Consider the following 21,122-nt stretch of genomic DNA (forward strand, 5'->3'; position numbering starts at 1 on the left):
AAACCTCGTAGTCTTTTGGCCAAGAATGTTCTTTGAACTTCATACCACTATGGCATAGCAGGCTTCCCAGATAGATGTGTTTAACAAATTTGTTTTTTTCTCTTACCAAATATTTTGTGCAACTTCTCCCTCATGAGGCACAATTTACAAAATAATCTATTTATAATGATTATGTAGGATGTTACACTTGTCAGAATATCCAGTTTGGGTAATGCCAAGATATTTTTTTCTTTAAAAAGTTGAAAAGTAGATGTGGTATCAACAGAAAATTTTATTATATTTAGAATACTATATTATTTGGATTAAGATACATTTTACATAATTATTTTTGTGTAGTATTTTTATTAACTATAGGATATTTTTGTCAATATTTATATGATGTAATTTTGTAAAAAAAATAACTTTACTCTAGAATTTAAATAGCCAAATTGATAAATTGTGTTATATAGTCTTAGAACTGCCTAAATTGACAATGAAACTTTTTGAGATATATATATTCTTTTTTTTTTTTTTTTTTACTTTTAATTTAATTTAGCTTGTTTATTTGCAAGCAGAGAGAGAAAACAGAGGGACAGACAGGAGAGAAGAGGCATGCCATGGTCTCCAGCCACTGCAGACGAACTTTAGACGCATGTGACCACTTGTGCATCTGGCTTACGTGAGTCCTGGGGAATCGAACCTGGGTCCTTTGTCTTTGCAAGCAAGTGCCTTTACCACTAAGCCACCTCTCTAGCACTTGAGAACTATATTCTTTTTGCATTTTGATATTTTATTATTTATTTACAAATGGGGAGGGAGGAGAAACATAGTTAGAATAGGTGTATCAGGGCCTCTTGCCACTGCAAGCAAACTCCACATGCATACACTACTTGGTGCATCTGGGTTTATGAGTACTGAGGAATTGAACCCTGGCCATCAGACTTTGTAAACCAATGCCTTTAATAGCGGGGACATCTCTCTAAACCCAATAAATATATTCCTAATTATACATCCAGTGACACACATCACATAATAAATATTGTGCTAACTCAAAATATTTAATATTTTGACACATCAGGGCCTCCAGCCACTGTAAAAGAACTCCAGATGCATGTGCCACTTTGTACATCTGGCTTTATGTGAGTACTGGGGAAACCGAACTTGAGTCGTTAGGCTTTGTAGGCAAGCACCTTATTAACCTCTGAGCCATCTCTCCAGTTCCCCCCCTTTAAGATTACTTAAATTTTTTACATTTTCAAGTGTATGCATTGAGGAATATACAAATAACTAGTGAATTTGTAAAAATAAACAAATTTTCACAATGAATAGAAAGAATTCAAAAAGGGTGGTTATTTTTTGTAATAGTGATATTTTTATAATTAACATATATTAACTTCAGCTTCTCATGTTTAATGATGTTAACAATTGATAAGATATAGTATCCCCTAATATGACATTAACAGCCACAATTAACTCCAAATGGATTCTTTGCAGTGATTCAAAAGATGTCTGTCTCATAAATTACTAGCCTCTATGTTCAGTTACTATGAACTGAGAGTTTGGGGAAGGAAAGAAGTGCATGCATATCTTATGAAAGATTTCATTTAGTTAGTGAATGAGTGTGAATGCTTCCTAGTCTCTGTAGGAATCAGGGCCTTGTCTGACATTCCAGCAAAAGTTTTATTTAGACTGTTGAGAAATCTTTCAGATAATAGGTGTGAGGCTGTGATATCATGAGTGTGACAGTTGAATAGTTTTCCTGGAGTCTTTAATCCTTTTAAAACCATTTTGTGAATGAATTGAATTAGTGAAAGACAAATTTTTTGTCTTAAATTTCTTAATGAGTTTAAGGAATGCTGACTTTAGGTTTTAAAGTTGAATCTTGCCTGAGAAAATGTTAGTCCCACTTGTGCAGCTGGCCCTGACAGACCCTGGGGCCCTCTGCTGTTCACCCGCATGCCAGTGAGATAAGGACGGTGACGTGTGTGGCGTGTGAGGGAGAACAGGGCAAGATCATTGCTGCCAGAGGCCCAGCCACACCAGGTCTCAAGGGCATGGTGGTCCATGTAGAGTCGCCACACTAGTGAAGTTTAAAGGTATAAGCATTTCGACAGGGTGAAAATGAGAGTCCTTGTATTACAGGATGTAAGCAATGAAGCCAAAGACAACACCGAGGAGGGAGAAAATGGAGAAGACGAGGTAAGTGAGAGAGCTTCCACCAAAGAACCGCAGTTAGCCTTCCAGTAGATGAGGAAAAAATGGTCCTTTTGCTTTTTCTTCCAAATAGGTATTCCCTAAACCTGTTATTGAAACCCTAAGCATGGAACTGGCCAGAAAATGCTCCAAACTCATTAGTGATGTAAGTAGCCTAAGTGACTTCTGCCTTTGTTTGCACTGTGTGTGTGGAATGTTGCGTTGTAGAGTCATGGGCTCTGGAGAAAGCCCTGAGTCATCGATTATCTTCCAAACTATGGAGCTAAGTCCAGGAGTTATGTGATTTTCCCAATGCTACCTCCTATGTAGAGAACTTATGCTGGAGTGAATCTCGTCACTCAATGCACACCTTGTCTCTAGGAATCTTGCTGTTTCACTGACATGAAATCATACAACACTCAATTATCATGTATATTCATTTGAGAACCCAAAGCCTTTACAAGTAGCTTAATGATGTAATTTGTCTTGGGAGGATCGTTAGCTAAGTAAAAGACTTCAGTGTGGAAGATCTTTAAATGAATGCTACTTTTTGAGGACCTTTTGAAGGACTGGGTGAAAGTGATCATTTTACAAACCATGGAAATGTACATGCGTTTAAATGCCTCTATCATTTCTTTGCTACACAAGATTCATGAATTAGTAAATTTTATGTTAAAAACCTTCATCCATATGATAGCATCAGTGCAAAGGAAAATTTTGTTGTGACTTTGGTCTTCAGGAATTGGGGTTAGTTTGCATTATATTTTAAGAGATTCTTTGTATTATTTAACATGCACATAAACACATACATAGTAACTATGTAAATTAGAATTCTAGAAGCACATGGAAGAAAATTGGCTTGACCCTCCTAAACAGAAGTGAGAGAATTACTGGTATCAAGAAAATGTAGCGGCTGTCAAATACATGAGTGTTTGTGTCTTCATAGGAGCTGGGCACAGCCCTGCCGTGTTCAGGTGTAAGTGAGCCAGGTGGGAAGAATATTTGACAGACATCTGCTGTCAGAGAAGGTTCACCAGGGTGGTGGAGTACTATACTGGCTGGTCTTCTGAGGTTAACCTGCCTGAATCTACTCATCAGTAACTTTGGGAAGGTTATTAACCTGGGTGGGCTTAGCTCTTCAAGTAGATAAACTAGTGCTATGTGTCTAAGATGCTGCATATACTCGTTGGAACATTGTGACTCCATTTGTAACTTTCCATTGATCTGTCTAATCATGTTTATGTATGACTCTTAAATGTCTTTAGGTTTCGAAGAAGCAACCAAAAGATGGCAGTGGGTGGAGGTAGATAAGCCTCTTCCTGTATACATGACATATGATGATGCAGTTAGATTTTAAATTCATAATTCTTTGTGTTCTCCCCCCACCCCCCACCAAGGTAGGGTCTCACTCTAGCTCAGGCTGACCTGGAATTCACTGTGTAGTCTCAGGTTGGCTTTAAACTCACAGCGATCCTCTTACCTCTGCCTCCTGAGTGCTGGGAGTAAAGGCATGAGCCACCACGCCTGGCTCTTTGTGGTATTTCTTAATAATAGCAGTAAGCTACTTGTGTATGTGGAAGTTCTTTGCAAGGCACAATAATAACACAGTGACAATGGCAGCAACAACCAGTGGCAGTTAAGATCATGCCAGTTATGTTGCGTGTAAAGCTGGTTCTCTTGTTCTTACCATATTAGAAGCAAGGATATGGAGGCACAGATACATTAAGGAACTCGCTCGCCTGTATTCCACAGTCAACAGCAGATGAATACAAAGCCCTTTCTCTCTACCCATCTCTGTCTGTCTGCTGTAGATTTCTGGGCAAAGCTTTCTTGTAATTTATTAAGCTAATAATAATAATGCCATCAATTAAAAAGTCAAATTCCTACCTCTGGAGATATAGTACCTCATCCAATTTTGATATGTCTTATTGAAGTGTAATATTACTCTATTAGACTGTGTGATGTAAACTGCTAGGGCCAAAGCATTATCTTTAATTAGTCAGTACTTCACTGATACTGTTTTGGGTAATATTGCTTATCAGCAGCTTTAAAGTCACCTTATAGTGAGGCATATTGCTTTTGTCATCTTGCAAATGCAAAAGCTATACTTTTCATCCCCCTTTTAGGTGAAAAAAACATAATGGGAGAAACCTCTTTATTACAGAGTTGTGTTGTATGGCAGACTGAGCTGTCTGCCCTACTTAAGTAGTTAGACCATGATTATTGTGGCTTACCTTGTATCTGAATACATGTTTCCAAATAGCATTCTATATTTGCTATGATACCCACTTATTTTTTATAATCAATAAAGAACTTAGAAAATTATACTACTTATTTCTTAAAATATGAAATGAAGAGTTTACATAATCATTTTAAGAGGAAATGTTAGGGGACTTAGCTCAGTACTAGAACTCTGGCATAGCATGTGCAAGGGTCTTAACTCTAAAACAAAAACAAATAAAACTCCCAACAGGTTTTATTTTGTTCTTACTGGAAGGACTTTGTATTTGGACTAAGGTAAGTTTTTGGCTTTTTAGTAGTTCAGTTTAGTAGTGTTACTAAGTTGTAACTACCTTATTCTTCCTCATTGTCAGTGGTGTTTTCAGATGGAGCAAATGAATTTAAAATTGTAATTCTCTTTTTTCAAATCAGTAAAATTTCTCAATTTCAAAAACTTAGGGTCAGTGCTATAGCTTAGTGGCAGAGTACATGCTTAGCATGTACAAGGCCCCATGATAGCAAAATTTAAAAAATTAAATTAATAAGATTGAGAGCTTTCTTAACAGAAAACTTATCTCTGTTTTGTTGTGTGGCTAGTTGGTTTTCTAAAATGTTTCCATCATGGACTTAGACAGATATAAAATGCGATATATTGCCACATTGAGTTAGACCTGGGTTCACTGAAGCCTGTATTATATTAGATTTCTTATTGTATCCATGTAGTTGGTGCTTCACTTTAATTTTTGTAACACTTCTCCTTCCCATGTCAAATTTAAACAAAAATCTTGAAATACCTTGGTGTTGTTTTGAAACCCATTGTGTTCCAGAGGGCCATCTATGTGTTTCCCTGATCCTAGGTGCTTGTTTGAAGGCAAATTTGTTTCATTCTTTTATTCAGTGAATTTGGGATGGTGTTTTCTGATTTTGCAGGGCCCTGTACCCTGAAGCTTGAAGAAGCAGCTTCATGTGCTGGTGATCAAGTCACTGACGTATGAGTTTCTTGGGATTTAGAATAGGTGTGTGAGACGTGCAGGTCTTCGCCAGCCTGGTGTCCTTTCTCTCTCACGCATGCTGGGCAAGCACATACGCGTTTGTACCACGTGCTAGCTATAGTACGCCTCTGCATGGGATCTGTGACTCAAGGTTCGGCGATTGCTCAAGGTCACCTGACTAGGCCGTGGTAGGGACAAGACTCATGCCTAAGCTGGGCTAAGTCCAGAGCCTTGCTGGTGTTCACTTTCTGCTCTGCTTCATTTCCTAGATGGGAGCTTGGGTTGTGAGCTCTCTACAGAGTGGCTCCTCTGCATTGTGGTGGGTCTAATTACTCCGTTTTGGACCTCTTCCAGCCCCGTGTGTCTCCACTAAAATGTCATAGCCACACTGAACTCAGCAGCCCAGCTGTGAACAATGCAGGTTATGAGCAGAGTAGGATGATTCTAGCTTTTGCTTCCAGCACCTTTATGATGCTGTCAAGCTGTGGCTTGTCGAAAGCTCTTCAATGTCAGCCATTTTATTTCTTAATTCAGACTCGTATGTGATGGTTTAGTCCCATCATCTTTTATGGTAACTTCATCTGGGGACACTATTGATTCCTCGCTGTCAGGGTGTAGAAATATTAAATAACACTGGCCCTTCCCAATATTGAGGACTCTGAGATAGCCTTTTACTTTTCTGTTACTCATGTATCTTCTTTTTACTCTTCCAACAAAACTCGGTGATGTGTGTGTGTATACATACACATATAGATGAATATATATAAAACTCTCATTTAAAGGCAAGATCTCTATCACTGGCTGACCTGAAACTCACTATGTAGCCCAGGCTGGCCTTGAACTCACAGCAGTCCTCCTATCTCAGCCTCCAAGTGCCAGGATTAAAGGTGTGAACCACCAGGACTAGCTCATTCATTAATCCTTTTATCAATATACCTATCCAGTCTAGTGACGGTTTTAGACTCATGGACTTATTAGCTTGCTGACAGGAGGTCATAGAAAGAACCAGAAAAAAACTGAATCATTTGTAGGCTTCATGTAAGTAAGGTAGGAAGAACTTGGTTCAGAGCAAGCTTGGCTGCATCTGCTGACAAACTGACTCAGTGTTTTGATTCACATTTTAGGGTGCTTGTTTGCATGGCAGTGGGGACATTTTTTCAGGCTAATGAACATTGTTGTGGATAAATCCTTCCAATGCTGAAAACATTAAATTCCATAGTTATACCTCCAGAGAGAGCTTAGGTTGTATTGGAAAACCTGGGAGAGTAACCTTGGCCATGACCTGCAAGTTCACAAATAACAGCAGAGATGCTGTTCTTTCCCCTGAGGCTTACTGAATTGAACTGGCATGACTTTATTTGTGCAGACTTTCTAGGTTAGCAAGCATGCAAGAAGAAATACCCTCAAACATTTCCAGATCTGTCACCCACTTTTAGCCATCATTAGCAGAACTGTGTGCAGAGACAGGAAGCACGGTGAACTAATTTCACCTTAATTGTAGTGGAGATATTATGGGATTGTGTGAAAATCCAAAGGAGAGAGTAAATGGGGTAGCTTACTGCCCACAAAGCTGTTGACTTTGTCCCAATTTTTTTTTTTTTATTTGAAGATATGTTAGGTTGTCATTGCTTATAGGTACAACAAGAAAGCACTGATAACGGTGGCTTAACACATGAGTATCTGGAGATTTTCTCCGTCTCCACATACAGACTGTAGGTGGTAGGGGCTCAGTGTTTATATGAGTTTGTGTTGTTGATTAATGGGGTTCTCTTTTGCTTGTTATTTCCTACCAGCCTGGCATGGGAATGCTACTGGCATATAGCAGTCTTTATTTATATAGAAACTCAAGAACATTTATTCATGCCCATTCTTATGGTAAAATTCATTAAAATACATATTCATTGAAAATCATACACACAAATTTGTTAAATACACATGAATTTATTATGAATCACAAAAACAAATTCATTAGAAATCAGACCCACATTCATTAAAAACCACAATCATAAATTCATTTGAAATCCTATGCTAATTATTGTGTGATTTGTAATGAATTTCACCACATGAATAATAAGCAAATGACTTAAGTTTTAAAATACAACTTTAATTTCAAGATACAAATGGACTAACTAAAGATCAAAAACGTAGGGAGTTCCACAATTAGGACAGCATTCTTTGCTCGTGGACAGAGGAAGTAAATATACCCCGGGTGCCACCGCCAGCATTTGGCTCCTGTCAGGCGTCATCGGGCGGCCCGTCGCACATGCCGCGGGCGTGAAGAATGTGAGTGCGATGGGAAGATGGTGGCCAAAGATAAAGATAATGAGCCAAACTTAAGCCTCATGATAGGCTATTTTTTCTCACACTTAATTATATAACAGAGATACTTTTCCCCCTCATGATCAAAACAGCCTACTATTTATCATAGTGCCATTAACAATTTAATTACTAGTGACTGAGGAGAGCGATTTGCAGGAACCTAAAATTATGGCTAATCTTTGAGAAGGAAAAAAGTAATTTAGTGCTCAGATAAGATAAATATATTCTCATGTTGATTTCATGAATAAAGCAAGTGTTTAATGTGGTAGGCATTAATATCTATGAGTCACAGCAGTGAAATATGGAATTTTGAAATTACTTACTGTGTTTGTATCTGGTTATCCCTGAGGTCAAGTCAGGCCCCTCAGATCAGGTTTGCATATGGTGAAGTCTCCATGGAATGTTAGCACACAACGCCAATATTAATCATGTCCTTGTAAAAACCAAGTAGTACATACAATTAAACATCACTTTTTGGGTTACACTTAGGAAGACAGTATAATTTATCATGTAAACTGGGCCAGCCTTTTCAGCTTATGTATTTATAGCCTTGGGTAGATGAATGTGACTTTATTATAGGATGATATACATTTTAGGAAATTACTGCCCTACTCTTGCCTTGTCTGAAGCTTTGCTGACGCCCTGCCCCATTTCTAGGCAGTGCTGCACTTACCTGAAACTGGGCTGCATGTTTAGACCTCCATGTTTCCTGGCTTCCTGGGGGCTCCTGTGTCTATGTGGGATCTTCCCTCAGGGGAATAATCTTGGCCTGTTCCCAAAGAGAAGGTAGTGACTCAGTTACCAGTGAATTTCAGAGAACTGAGCATGCTCAACTAAGCCTTAGGTGGTTCTTTCCCTCAGATCTACCCACTCAAAACAAGAGGTGGGGGTTGGGAATGGTCTGTACTTTCTGGACAGGTTCGGGGAGGATGACAGGAAACAAAGAGTACTGAATACCAGGGTAAGTTTGACTTGGGGGAACGATAAGTCATAGAAAGCCCATCCGGGTCACAGCTTAAGCCCTGTTCTCTGATCCCGCCTGCAGAGCTAACGATGCCGGTGGCGATTACTAGTTGTTGAGTTTCTGCCTTTCTTCTGAATTTGTTCTGATGATTTTTTTGTTTTTTACCTTTAGGTAGGGAACCGTGTTTCTGTTTTACTGTAGACTTAGCTGTCAAGGTCAGTAGCTTAAAAAGGAGCTATTAACAAGGACACTTGTTTGATAACGATGCTGTGCAGACCTGACCCCCAGTTGATAGCCTGGTATCCCCAGTGTACGTCCTCATGGATGGCTGGACTCTTCTCTCACTAGGGGGTCTGTAATGTGACTGGGCTGGGTTTGAAGATCACCCACATTTGCATATTAACTTCAGAAAATGGACTTTATTTACTTATTTCCAGTTTAGAAAAAAAAAAACATTGCAATTGTTTCTTCTTTCTATATACTATTATCTTTTTTAGATCCACTATAAAGAAGAACATAAAAAGTCCAAGAACAAGTGTACATTTGTAACTGACACTCCTATGTTAAACCATGTAAAAAATATTGGTGCTTTCATTTCTGAGGTAAGATCTCAAAAACTTGCAAAATAGGCTGTTTTTCTTTTTTTTTTCTATTTGTATAGTAAAAATGTATATTAAAGTTTGTGAATATTTTCAAAAGTTCCATTGAATATTGTTCAAATTTAAATGTTCTAATTCAATGCACAGTGTTAGTTAACACCTGCAAATTGATTTTGCAGGCAGGTATTTTGGCAAGTATTATATATTTTTATATTTAGTAATACATATTATATATATTGCATATATATATTTTCATTCTAGTACTCTATTACTCTTGAAAATGGGAAGTTTTATTTATTAGAAAACTGCTAACACAGTTAATTTTAAAAGTTCCTAATTATTTATTTCCTAATGGATGTATATGTTTTAGAGGTAAACACCAGCTGATTTCTTAAAATATTATTTCTTTGAGAATTGTTTTTAAGTTAATTTAAACTACTTTTCAGTGGGAAGATACTTAAGTCAGTAGAGACACTTTGAAACCAGAGTGAAGCATATAGTACATTTTCCACCAGAAAACCAATGTAGCCTCTTTCAGGAGAATTTCATATTACAACTCATGTTGCTTTGTAAAGTACAGTGTTAACTAGAATTTATTTCTACGTTGTGGTATTTACAGTGGCCTGTGAATAAACTCAGAGAGGAAAATGAGTAAAATAGTGTAAATGACTGACCTCTAGTGTTTCATAAGTTATGTTGGGATAAAACCAATGTAATGTTCTTAGGACAGTTTACTAATAGGAAAAATTTTGAGAAAATCAGTTCATTTTCTTTCATCATAACCAACATTCAGAGCTGTCTGGACAAAAGGCTGACACAGACTTGCTCTATAAATCCAACCAGCTCTGAGAAGGGAGAGACATGAAGGCCTTATCCATAGAGCATGACAGAGCACAGTCTTGTTTATTATTATTATTTATTATTATTATTATTATTGTGTTATTTGACTTTTAGTGTTGTCAATTCATGATTGATTAATTTTTCTCAAAGAGTAACTGCAGAGTGCAACATTGCTATTGGGCCATCTATTGTATTCCCTTGAACCTCATTTTTCTCAAAGGAAAGGTGACTGTTTATCTTTTCGAATGATGGCTGAGCTTCCCCACAGCCAGTGATGACTGAGTGGATGACACACATGAGCTAGCTGTAGAAGGCTAAGCCTTGAACAAAGGAACACATTTCTTTTTGAATTCTAAAAATGTACAGTTTGCCATGTGATAATTCCATATGTGTACATAGGAACATAGGACATAATTGAAAAGTCAGAGCAGCTAACATTTCTATTACCTTAAACATTTAATTTATTTTTAAATATTTAAAAAATTTTATTTATTTATTTATTTGAGAGCGACAGACACAGAGAGAAAGACAGATAGAGGGAGAGAGAGAGAATGGGTGCGCCAGGGCTTCCAGCCTCTGCAAATGAACTCCAGACGCATGCGCCCCCCTTGTGTATCTGGCTAACATGGGACCTGGGGAACTGAGCCTCAAACCGGGGTCCTTAGGCTTCACAGGCAAGCGCTTAACCGCTAAGCCATCTCTCCAGCCCCATTTAATTTTTTTGATTAGCACATAATAATTGTACATATTTATGGAGCATGGTGTGGTATTTCAATATGTGTATAAGATATATACTGATAAATCAGGCTAATTAATGTTTCCCACTCCATTACCTTGTGATTAGAGTTTTTGGGCTCCTGTCTTGTACCTATTCATAGAATATGTAATAGGCTTTTTTTTTTTTTTTTTTTAATCTGTGGCTCTGTAGAACACCAGAACTTACTAGTTGCTCCAGGGTCTGGTAGACTCATGGCCTCCAGCTGTCACAGTTCTTTGCCTTTGGGTTCCAGGTAGTAAATTTTAATGACTTGTATTTTGTGGGATTAATTTAAACTATATCATTATTCTCAGATCATTTATTCATATATCAAAGATATTAAACTGTCAGCAGACACAAACAGATTTTAGAAATATATATGGGATTAAACAGAAAAATAGTTATTATTTCTTCATATCTCACTTAGAAGTTTCTTCATGATAAATTGGACTTATTTCTATCTCTTCAGAATGTTTTCATTGGATCTAGCATCTTAAAATGACCTGCATTTTTTTCAACCAATTCTGTGTAAAGTTTTTCTTTTTATACTAATAATGAAAAATAGAAAAATGTTTGTTTTTCTCTTTTTCCCCATAGGCAAAATACAAAGGAACACTTAAGGCTGACCTTTCCAACTCTCTTTATAAGCAGATGCCAGCCACTATTGACAGCGTCTTTGCCATAGAAGTATCCCAGCTCCAGAGTGAGGTGCGACTTTTACACATTGCTATGGGATGATGGGATTAGCCTGTAACTTGACAGAAGTTATTTAGCATCTTGATAACCACAGCTTATTTTGGTTATTCCACATGGAATAGAAGTATTGGGTTGTATGTCATCAATAACCAGTAGAGGCATGGCAGAAAATGGACAGTTTGTTAGTCATTTCCAAGTCCCATTTATTACTATTTACAGAGAAGATTCCAATCTCATCTAGTTCAATGTATGTAAAATTCTGATATGATGATTATCTGACTTAACATATGATTCCTCAGCAGAGAGCTTGTCGATGGATTATAGAAGCCACTCATGAAAGGGGTGGTGGGATTTTGACACACACACACTTGTGCACTTACAGGTGGACAGGTGCTTTCCAAGTTTCCTTTAGTACGCTTGTGCTTCCCAGTCAGCATGGCTCAAGCCACCTCCCAGGTGGAAGTACTGTGCTGTTAACTCCAAGTTGTAGACATCTTTAAGAACTGTCATGGTGTAATTTCATTTCTAGTCCAGGAATGTAGGACTAATTTTATTAGTACATACTACATCAACAGTTAAGGCATTTTTTAAAAATTATTTATTTATTTATTTGAGAGCGACAGACACAGAGAGAAAGACAGATAGAGGGAGAGAGAGAGAATGGGCGCACCAGGGCTTCCAGCCTCTGCAAACGAACTCCAGATGCGTGCGCCCCCTTGTGCATCTGGCTAACGTGGGACCTGGGGAATCGAGCCTCGAACCAGGGTCCTTAGGCTACACAGGCAAGCGCTTAACCGCTAAGCCATCTCTCCAGCCCAGTTAAGGCATTTTTAATGTACTCAATATCTTGGATTATTTTTAAATTCCAGACTACAACATTTATTTCACTGCTTTCTGACTCATTAGTTTGTTTTCTTCACAGTATGGTCTGACTTTTGTGGTGGTGGTGGGGGGGACTTTTATTTGTTATATGGCCCTCTAAGCTCTGTGAGAACAGGATGTCATCTGTCTTATCCCAGTCTGTGCTGCTAAGTTTGTACCAAACCCTGGCCCATAGGGACTGTTTAGTGAACACTGGTAACATGGGCTTTTTTTTTTTTTTTTTTTTTTTGGAATGTCATCCTAAGGTCAAACTTGGTTTGTTCATAGTTTATATTCTTCAAGCTGTTTTCCTGTCATGATCTGGTCTTCTAGCTACTTCCTGATACTATGGGCACGTGACGACAGCACAGCACTGGACACGGGACAAGCAGCAGTTGTGCAGTAAAGAAGATAATGCAAAATACGAGCATCCTCATTTCTTTATAAAAAATTCTCACTATCTTAATGGGTTTAGAGTTTATAAACACAATGTGAGACTTACCATGAAAAATAATTCACACAGCGTATTTTGAAATCAGCCATATATATATATATATATATGTATATATATATATATATATTACACACACATATACATATATATAAGTGTGTGTGTGTATATATATATGTGTGTGTGTGTGTATATATATATATATATATATAGTCAGAATGTTACTGCAAACACTGTTAGCTTGTTTCCCATGATAGACACTAGGCAACAGTAGGCGTGCATTTTCAACTTGCATACTTATTGTGGTTTTTCTCTGACTGGTCAGTAATAGACCACCTGGATTCTCAATTAGGCAGCCCTTCCTAAGGCTGCCATCATTGCTTCTTCAGATTGATGTGCATAAGTTTTATTGTTAGAATTGTGATTCTCAGATTTTATCTGGTAGTAGGAAGCAAGAAGTAGAAAAGCTCTCTGTAAGTGCCTGTGATAAATAACTAAACCTGAAGTGTGTCCATAGCGTATCTGAGTGACAATAACTAACTTAGAATGTTAGAGGAATTCTACAGTACGCTGGTACTCTAGCTTGTGAAAAAGTCTCCTAAACTACGAACCAGCTATTAAGATACACTTACATTAAAATCAATTTGCATACACTCCCAGTTGTTTAAATTCAAGTAGCATCTGAGGTAAAGCTCCCTAGTTTGTACTTCCTTGTGGACAGTGACAGGTGGGAAGAAATACCTTTTAGCAAGAGAGGACAAGTTGTATTTGTAAGACCATTGTTTTAGCTATCCCCTATATAAGATAGAGACAAAAATCCCAAAGGAACTTGAAAATGAGATGCGTGTGCCTTGAAGTGATGGGATCCTTGTCAGCATGCCTGTTCCAGGCCAAGGCTGAATACCTCCACATCATAGAGTTCATGCAGGCAGCTCAGAGTGAGGTCTGAACAGCTTTTTGAGAGTCTGTGCTGATGTGATAGTGGCCACAGCGTCCTGGGTCTGGAATTCACAGATGTCTTTACCCATATGGTGCTTGCAAAGTATATTCAAACATATGTACATCATACATACATGTATTTGCATATATGTGTATATCTATAAAAGACGCAAAATCTAGAAGACACATGAGATAAATATATGTTTATTGGTGTAAGCATACGTGTAGAGTATTATGAGACTATTGCATGTGCTCTGTACTCTGCCTTTACAATACCACAGCCACCCACATTTTCTTAATGTGAGGAGAAATGTCACATAATAATGACAAATACAGAAAAAAAATCAAATAAACCAGAAAACTTACGAGCTTGGCATCATTTTCTACTAGCTATTTTAAGGAAGAAAATGAATATGGTAAAGTTCAGCTGCTTCCAGTTTAATGCAGGCTCAATTGTAGAACAGTGGTTGGTAGCAGCTGTAAATGAAATGACTTTGAAATCTGCAAACAGAAAATTATATAGGCTTTCTAAGAAAGAGGGCTTTTAAAATTGTACTTGCTGAGTCACTATTTCTGTGACAACTCACAAAATGATCAGCTACCATAGTTATGTTTATAAAGTCAAAAGTATGACATTCGGTCTAAAATTCAAAATGCACCAGGCTTCCATCAACAAGGAGATAGGATATGCTGGTTCTTTTGATCTAAGAGGAAGGAACAAATGTCTTAGAAGTTCTCCTTTGGTTTTATAGACTGCCATTCAATAAATTCTCTCTCCCCTCTAGTTACAATATAAAACATAATGGACTTGTCAGCCTGTATGTAGATATGTAAATGGTTTTATATTAAATATAAGTACCTGTTGGAAGTGTGAAGATATTCATGAGAATTATCTTGTTCTAAAATAAATATTTATTTATTTATTTGAGAAGGGGAGAGTGACAGAAAGAGGTAGATAGAGATAGTGGGGTGCACCAGGGCCTCCAGCCACTGCAAACAAACTCTTGATACATGCTCCAACTTGTATATCTGTCTTATGTGTGTCCTGAGGAATCAAACCTAGGTCCTTTGGCATTGCAGGCAAATGCCTTAAGCACTGAGCCATCTCTCCAGCCCCATAAGAATTATCTTGATGGACAGACTATAGCAAGATGGTTTGTATCTGTACTATGTAGAGTGCTGCATTTGAGCCTTGCTAACCTACTAGGTACACAAGGCTAGATAGGGAAACCTGAGCTGGATAGGATTGAGATGGGCTTATGCACATTACTGATCAGAAATCCCAACACAGCCATCAAAAGGACTATATCACGGCATGTGTATGTATTAATCGCCTTTAGCAATAGAGAGGTGATACCTGGATATAATTTAATAACTCTCTGACCATTGTGAGCACCTTAAGAAAGAGAAAGAGAGGGCTGGAGGGGTGGCTTAGCAGTTGAGGCATTTGCCTGCAAAGCCAAAGGACCCAGGTTCGATTCCCTAGGATCCACATTAGTCAGATGCACAAGATAGTACATACTTCTGGAGTTCATTTGCAGTGGATGGAGGCCCTGGTGTGCCCATTCTCCTCTTTGTTTCTCTCTTTCTCTCTTCAAATAAGTTAATAAAAGTAAAATATTTAAAAAAAGAAAGGGAGGGGGATAAACTGCAAGTTGGATTGATGAGAGTATTTGGGGGGTACAGGAATCTAGCCTTAATCTATGTAGATGTTGTGGAGAGATTGAAGATGGAAGTCATTGATGATTCTCTTCCTACATGGGAGTTCTATGTTAGAAGCTATGTTCTTTGTTTATGGATACATCAATAAAGTACTGGGGACATTGTTTAGGGTTTTAGTTATATTAGCTCATACTCTTTTTAGATGGAAAGATTCAGTGACTTTATTTATATATGCATTAAGCTTTGTAGTTATCTTTTTAATTCTTTAGATTGATACATTATCTAAGTTAACTAGGTTTATAAAAGCCCATGAGGAGTGTAACTTTATGAGAATGTTTAATAAACTCATTTATTCATCCATTCACTAAAGGTTTATTGCATTTCTGCTCTGTCATTCAGTATGATAAACACAGGATATTAAAAGATGTGTAAGATATAGATACAGCTCTTAAGAAGGCCATATTAGTGAAGAATTTTCCCTTAAGTTTTTCATTAAAAACTAAATTTGTTTTTCTGTTGAAGACTGTTATGATTTTTCTTTTTGAGTTGATTTTATTTTCTTGTCCCAAGTAATTTTAACTCCATTTAAGATGCTTGTTATTACATAATTATTGTATATGAAATTGATTTTACCTTTCCTTTTTCTAATTCTTTTTGTTTTCAGTCATTTGGATCATCTTCATTTGTTAATTTATAGATCGGATACTCACTGCTGCTAATTTTTTTTTTTTTTTGCCAGACATTATTGTAGGGTATGAGGGTTCAGAGACTTGCACAGTTGTGGTATAGTAAGGGAAGACAGACAAAGGTCAGTCTACAAAGAATAAACAGTATTAAGAATTGTGAAGGAAACAAACAGGGTAACTGTAAAAGGCAAGAGTAAGGGAATAACTGTTCTGCTGTCCTCCTAATCTTTAATTTCTAGTTTTGTTATCAAGTTTGGGCACACCAACTCCTGAGGCACCTTTCTCACTCCTCATCTCCACCTGTATACACAGCAAACAACATGGTGGAGATGGACAGTATTAAATGTTATCCCCAGTGAAGTGCCATGCTTGACGTATCTGAGTTGTCCCTGGAATTTATTTTCTCCAAATGTTGGGCATGCAATAAGGATTACTATATTGTATTAATTTTATTAGCCGTGCCTACATAAAATCAGAATGTTTCTTTTAAACATCAGCAAGTCATTAAAAAATTTAAAAAGTTGGGCTGGAGTGATGGCTTAGTGGTTAAGGAATAAGCCTGCAAAGCCTAAGGACCCTGGTTCAATTCTCCAGTCCCATGTTAGCCGGATGCACAAAGGGGCGCATGTGTCTGGAGATCGTTTGCAATGGCTAGAGGCCCTGGCACACCCATTCACACTTTTTTTCTTTCTCTCTCTCCCGCCCTCTCTTAAAAAAAGAAAAAAGAGGGCTGGAGAGATGGCTTAGCGGTTAAGCGCTTGCCTGTGAAGCCTAAGGACCCCGGTTCGAGGCTCGATTCCCCAGGACCCACATTAGCCAGATGCAGAAGGGGGCACATGCGTCTGGAATTCATCTGCAGCGGCTGGAAGCCCTGGTGCGCCCATTCTCTCTCTCTCTCTCTGCCTCTTTCTCTGTCTGTCGCTCTCAAATAAATAAATAAAAATAAACCAAAAAAATTTAAAAAAAAGAAGAAAGAAAAACATTTTTAAAGGTTCAGTGCATACTTTTATGAGTATGATTCTGTATCGCACAAGGACACTTTCACAGAACTGTATTGAGCATATTTCCCCAGATCCCCGGGTCCTCCTTCCTCACTTCTCAGTCCCACCAGACCCCTCTGTTCCCTGCACAGCTTCACTTCTACTCTCTTGTCATGTAAACATGTGGAATATTTTGAACAATTAATTTTATCTTTTTTATTTTTTATTTTAAAGAGAGAGACAGACAGACAGACAGACAAAGGGAGAGAGAATTGGTGTGCCAGAGCCTCAGCCACTGCAATCGAATGCCAGATGCTTTTGCCACCTAGTGGGCATGTGTGACCTTGCGCTCGCCCTACCTTTGTGCATTTGGCTAACATAGGAGTCAAACATGGGTCCTTAGGCTTTGCAGGCAAGTGCCTTAACCACTAAGCCATCTCTCCAGACCAACTTTTAAATATTCTATTAATAGTTTCTACTTAGTTGTTTCTTCAAAATTTAAGCCCTGAACATTTATAATCCTGAAAGCTGTCAGAAGTAGATTTCCATAAAGTGTAGGTGTGATTAAAGCTAGATGAATAAAAATGAGCTTTTTTTTAAAAGCTTTGCTCAATGCTATTTTGAAATAAACTTCAAAAGTAGAATGTTGACTCTAAGCTGAAGCACTAAGCAGGGAGCACTATGGATAGTATGACGTTAGAGACTTAGGAAATTTGACTGTCAGAAGTGGTATTCAAATCTAGAAAATCCTCGTATGACACAAGAATTTAACAGGTAAGAGTTCACTTGATGTCTCAGAGGAACAAATGCTCGTGTGTATGTTTACAGGTCGCCTACAAGCAGAGGCATGCTGCTACTAAAGGGCTGTCAGACTATGCCCACATGCAGGAACCTCCTGAGGTTAGACACGCCATGGACATCAGCAAACTCCAGAGTAATGTATGCTCATTCCTTGTGATTTTCTAGAAAAATCTTGGATTTAAGATTATTTACTTGTTAATTGCATACTACCACATGGTTCAAAAAGAACTTCAACTTTTTTATTTGAGTTATTTGACAGTTGTCATTCAAACCTTTGTTGAAGATCTTTAAATTAGGAGACATTGGAATTTTCCTTCAAATAAGACAAATATTCTCTGGCCAACTGGGCTATTAGTCCTCTGTGACCTTCCTTGACTTGATGTGGAAGCTCATGCTATGGCTCTGGAGTGTCAGGGTGCTGGAAGAAAGAGCCAAAGCAGTCAATGGCTCCCAGAAGAACCTGAACACGAACTCAAGCTCTCTCTACTGATTTTTCTTCTGGGATGCTTGTAGGGTTCAAATCATTAAATGAATGGGCCAAAAGATAAGAAATATGAAAGCAAGAGATTCCTAATGGCTTATAAGTAGATCAAGGAAGGAGGAGGTCAGCCAGAGACCAGGAGATTTTGGTTTATGTTGTCAGACCTATCAAACCCAGGGGGAGGTGGTTAGCCAGAGAGCGGGGCTTTTTCTGATGTTGCCAGGCTATCAAGTCTTCCATGAGTTTTTCTCAGTCACCACTCTGGTTGTTCAGAAGGATAATTACTTCCTGAAAGGATAGCAAAGCTGTAGCAGAGTCATGACTTCTCCATGTCCAGAATGCATGTATGAACTGTTGGCTAGCCAGCTTCTTGGGTTAGCCTCAATTTTGGTAAATCCTGTTCTCTAACCTTTTGAAAATGTTCTTGATGCCTTTCTGTCTGTCATCCTGCATAGTGTGACTTACCATTGATCCTCCTTCTCTCATCTCACAGTTGGCCAGCCATTGGTCCTCCTTTAAGATCCATATAAAATCAGAGCCTTTCCTAGGTAAATAAATAATTGACTCATCTGATTGCCCCTTCAGGATACTGGTGTACAGAATATCTCTGCATTAACTGCCTTTCTCATCACTGAAGTAACTACTTACAGGAGTAAATATTTTCTTTTTTGGCTTGTGGTTGAGAAAGATTTCAGTCTGTTATGGTGAGAAAAATAGGGCCATGAGAGTGGCTAAATACACAGAGGTGGAATGTAGTGCATGGGTGTTCACCTAGTGTCAGAGCTGAAAGCAGAGAGTGTGAACTGGCAGCCAGGGTAGATGTAACCTTCACAGGCTTGCCCCTGGTGACCTGTTTCTGCCAGCCAAACCCTGTCTCCTAAAAGGTGTTCTAGCCTTCATAGTCTTCAGGCTGCGACTGAGCATTCAGAACATGAGCCTGTGGGGGATATTTTAGGTTCATACCACAATAATGTCTTTACAGAATACTCAAAATAATTTGATATAAATCATAGCAGGTCAGTGTTTAAATAAACCAGAGGAAGGTTTGATGTTCTGACCTAAACATATAAACACAAGCTGGTACATAAAGCACTATTCTAAGGTGATTTAGTACTAACAGGAGTTGAAAATGCTACATGTCTGAGATCATTGGCAGGTATCTTACTGTAAGGGGAGGCTTTCTGAGGACTGTTTTCATGTGAAATGACTAATGATTGTGACCACCACTCAGCTCAGCCACGTACCAGGCACTCTGTCAAGACTTTGTCTAACCTGTGCTGAGTCCCATCCCATTCTGTGGATGAATGAAATCAGATAAGGAGTCAAACTTTCAGCTCTTCTCTTTTTGTTATACCCATGGCCTCCCTGTCAGAGATCATTGCCAACTAGCCTCGATTTTAAATAAAAATTAAAAGTGAGGAGCAATGTCTATGTTTCTATGAAAATCCAGTTAGGTACCCTGAAGTAAAAAAAATAGCCAAGGTCCAGGAATCCCTACTGTTTGACATTGAAAGAGACCTTGAATATATACAAAAAGCCAAGGGTTGAAGGTGGGATGGTCGGTAGGTTGTGGGTTGGTGTCACTTGGATCCCCCTAGACATCCCATCTGATTCTATCATTCAATGAAATTCAAATACAGAACTTCCTTATCATGGAACTAGGCTTATTATTTTAACACTGCCTTTTCTTTTAAAAGGTCTGTGACTGAGGGATTTAGGGACTGGAGTATAAAGCCTCTCTCTCTCCCACTCAGTATTGTGTACTTATGGGAGAAGGATGTGTTTACTTATATTCCTCTGCTGACTTGGCTCAACCTTTACATGCAAAGTTTGTACATATAATAGGATTTAGAAAGTGTTTAAGACTGTTTGCTTTGATTTAAAGTGAGAGTGATATTTGTATTCTACCTGGGACTGCACAGTTGATATTCCCTTAGAGTCAAGTCTTGTAGAATAATACATTTGTTGTCCCTACAATATGAAATTTAAACATAGTGCTTGGAAGCCACAAGGACAGTTAGAATGTACATTAACTGTAACTGGTACCAGGAGTAGATCTAAGATTCTGTAAAAACAAAACCTGGGGCTGGATAGATGGCTCAGTAGGTAAGAGGGCTTGTTGCACAAGCCTGAGGAACTGAGTTGATCCCTAGCACCCACATAATGAGCTGGATATGGCCACCCAGGCCTGCAATCTTTGTGCTGAGGAGATCAGCAATGGGAGAAGCTCTGGGGCTTCCTGATTAGCCAGTCTACCAAGTTCAGCACAATGCCGTGTCAAGGAGATGTGGCAGAATAGTGACAGGAGGAGACCCATTGCTTTTCTTGGCCTCTGCACTTGTGCACTGGCACACAAGTGTGTGTGTCACCACTCTGCGCTGGTGCACTGGCACACACGAGTGCACACATTATCATAAAATTAATAAAATAAAAATAAAACACAAAACCTTTTTTCTTCCAGGAAACTTCAGCCCAGAGAACTTATGGCACAGAATTTGCTTGTAGAGTTACTCCTTTGAAATAATGGAATGCCACTTTTTGCATTTTGGCTATAAATGACTTATCACAATCATATATGAATCAGATTAACTTGCAAACAATGAAAGTCAACATCTTGTATGTCTTCCTTTGTACACACAAAAATCAAATCCATTCTCTAGATCCATTTAAAAGCAAAGACTCTCAAAAAAAAAAAAATAAAT

General features: G+C 38.3%; 1 protein-coding gene and 1 long non-coding RNA gene across 3 annotated transcripts in view; both read left to right on the forward strand.

Annotated features, from left to right (window-relative positions):
- Nebl (nebulette) overlaps positions 1–21,122 on the forward strand; it is a 443,662-nt gene that overhangs the window by 328,203 nt on the left and 94,337 nt on the right. The gene's annotated exons all lie outside the window — the stretch shown is intronic.
- LOC123455084 lies at positions 608–2,327 on the forward strand. The gene is made up of 3 exons (XR_006633668.1): positions 608–658; positions 2,122–2,178; positions 2,267–2,327. It is a non-coding gene; the product is annotated as an uncharacterized LOC123455084 (long non-coding RNA).

The sequence above is a fragment of the Jaculus jaculus genome, chromosome 15 (genome assembly GCF_020740685.1).
Source record: "Jaculus jaculus isolate mJacJac1 chromosome 15, mJacJac1.mat.Y.cur, whole genome shotgun sequence".
NCBI lineage: Eukaryota > Metazoa > Chordata > Mammalia > Rodentia > Dipodidae > Jaculus > Jaculus jaculus.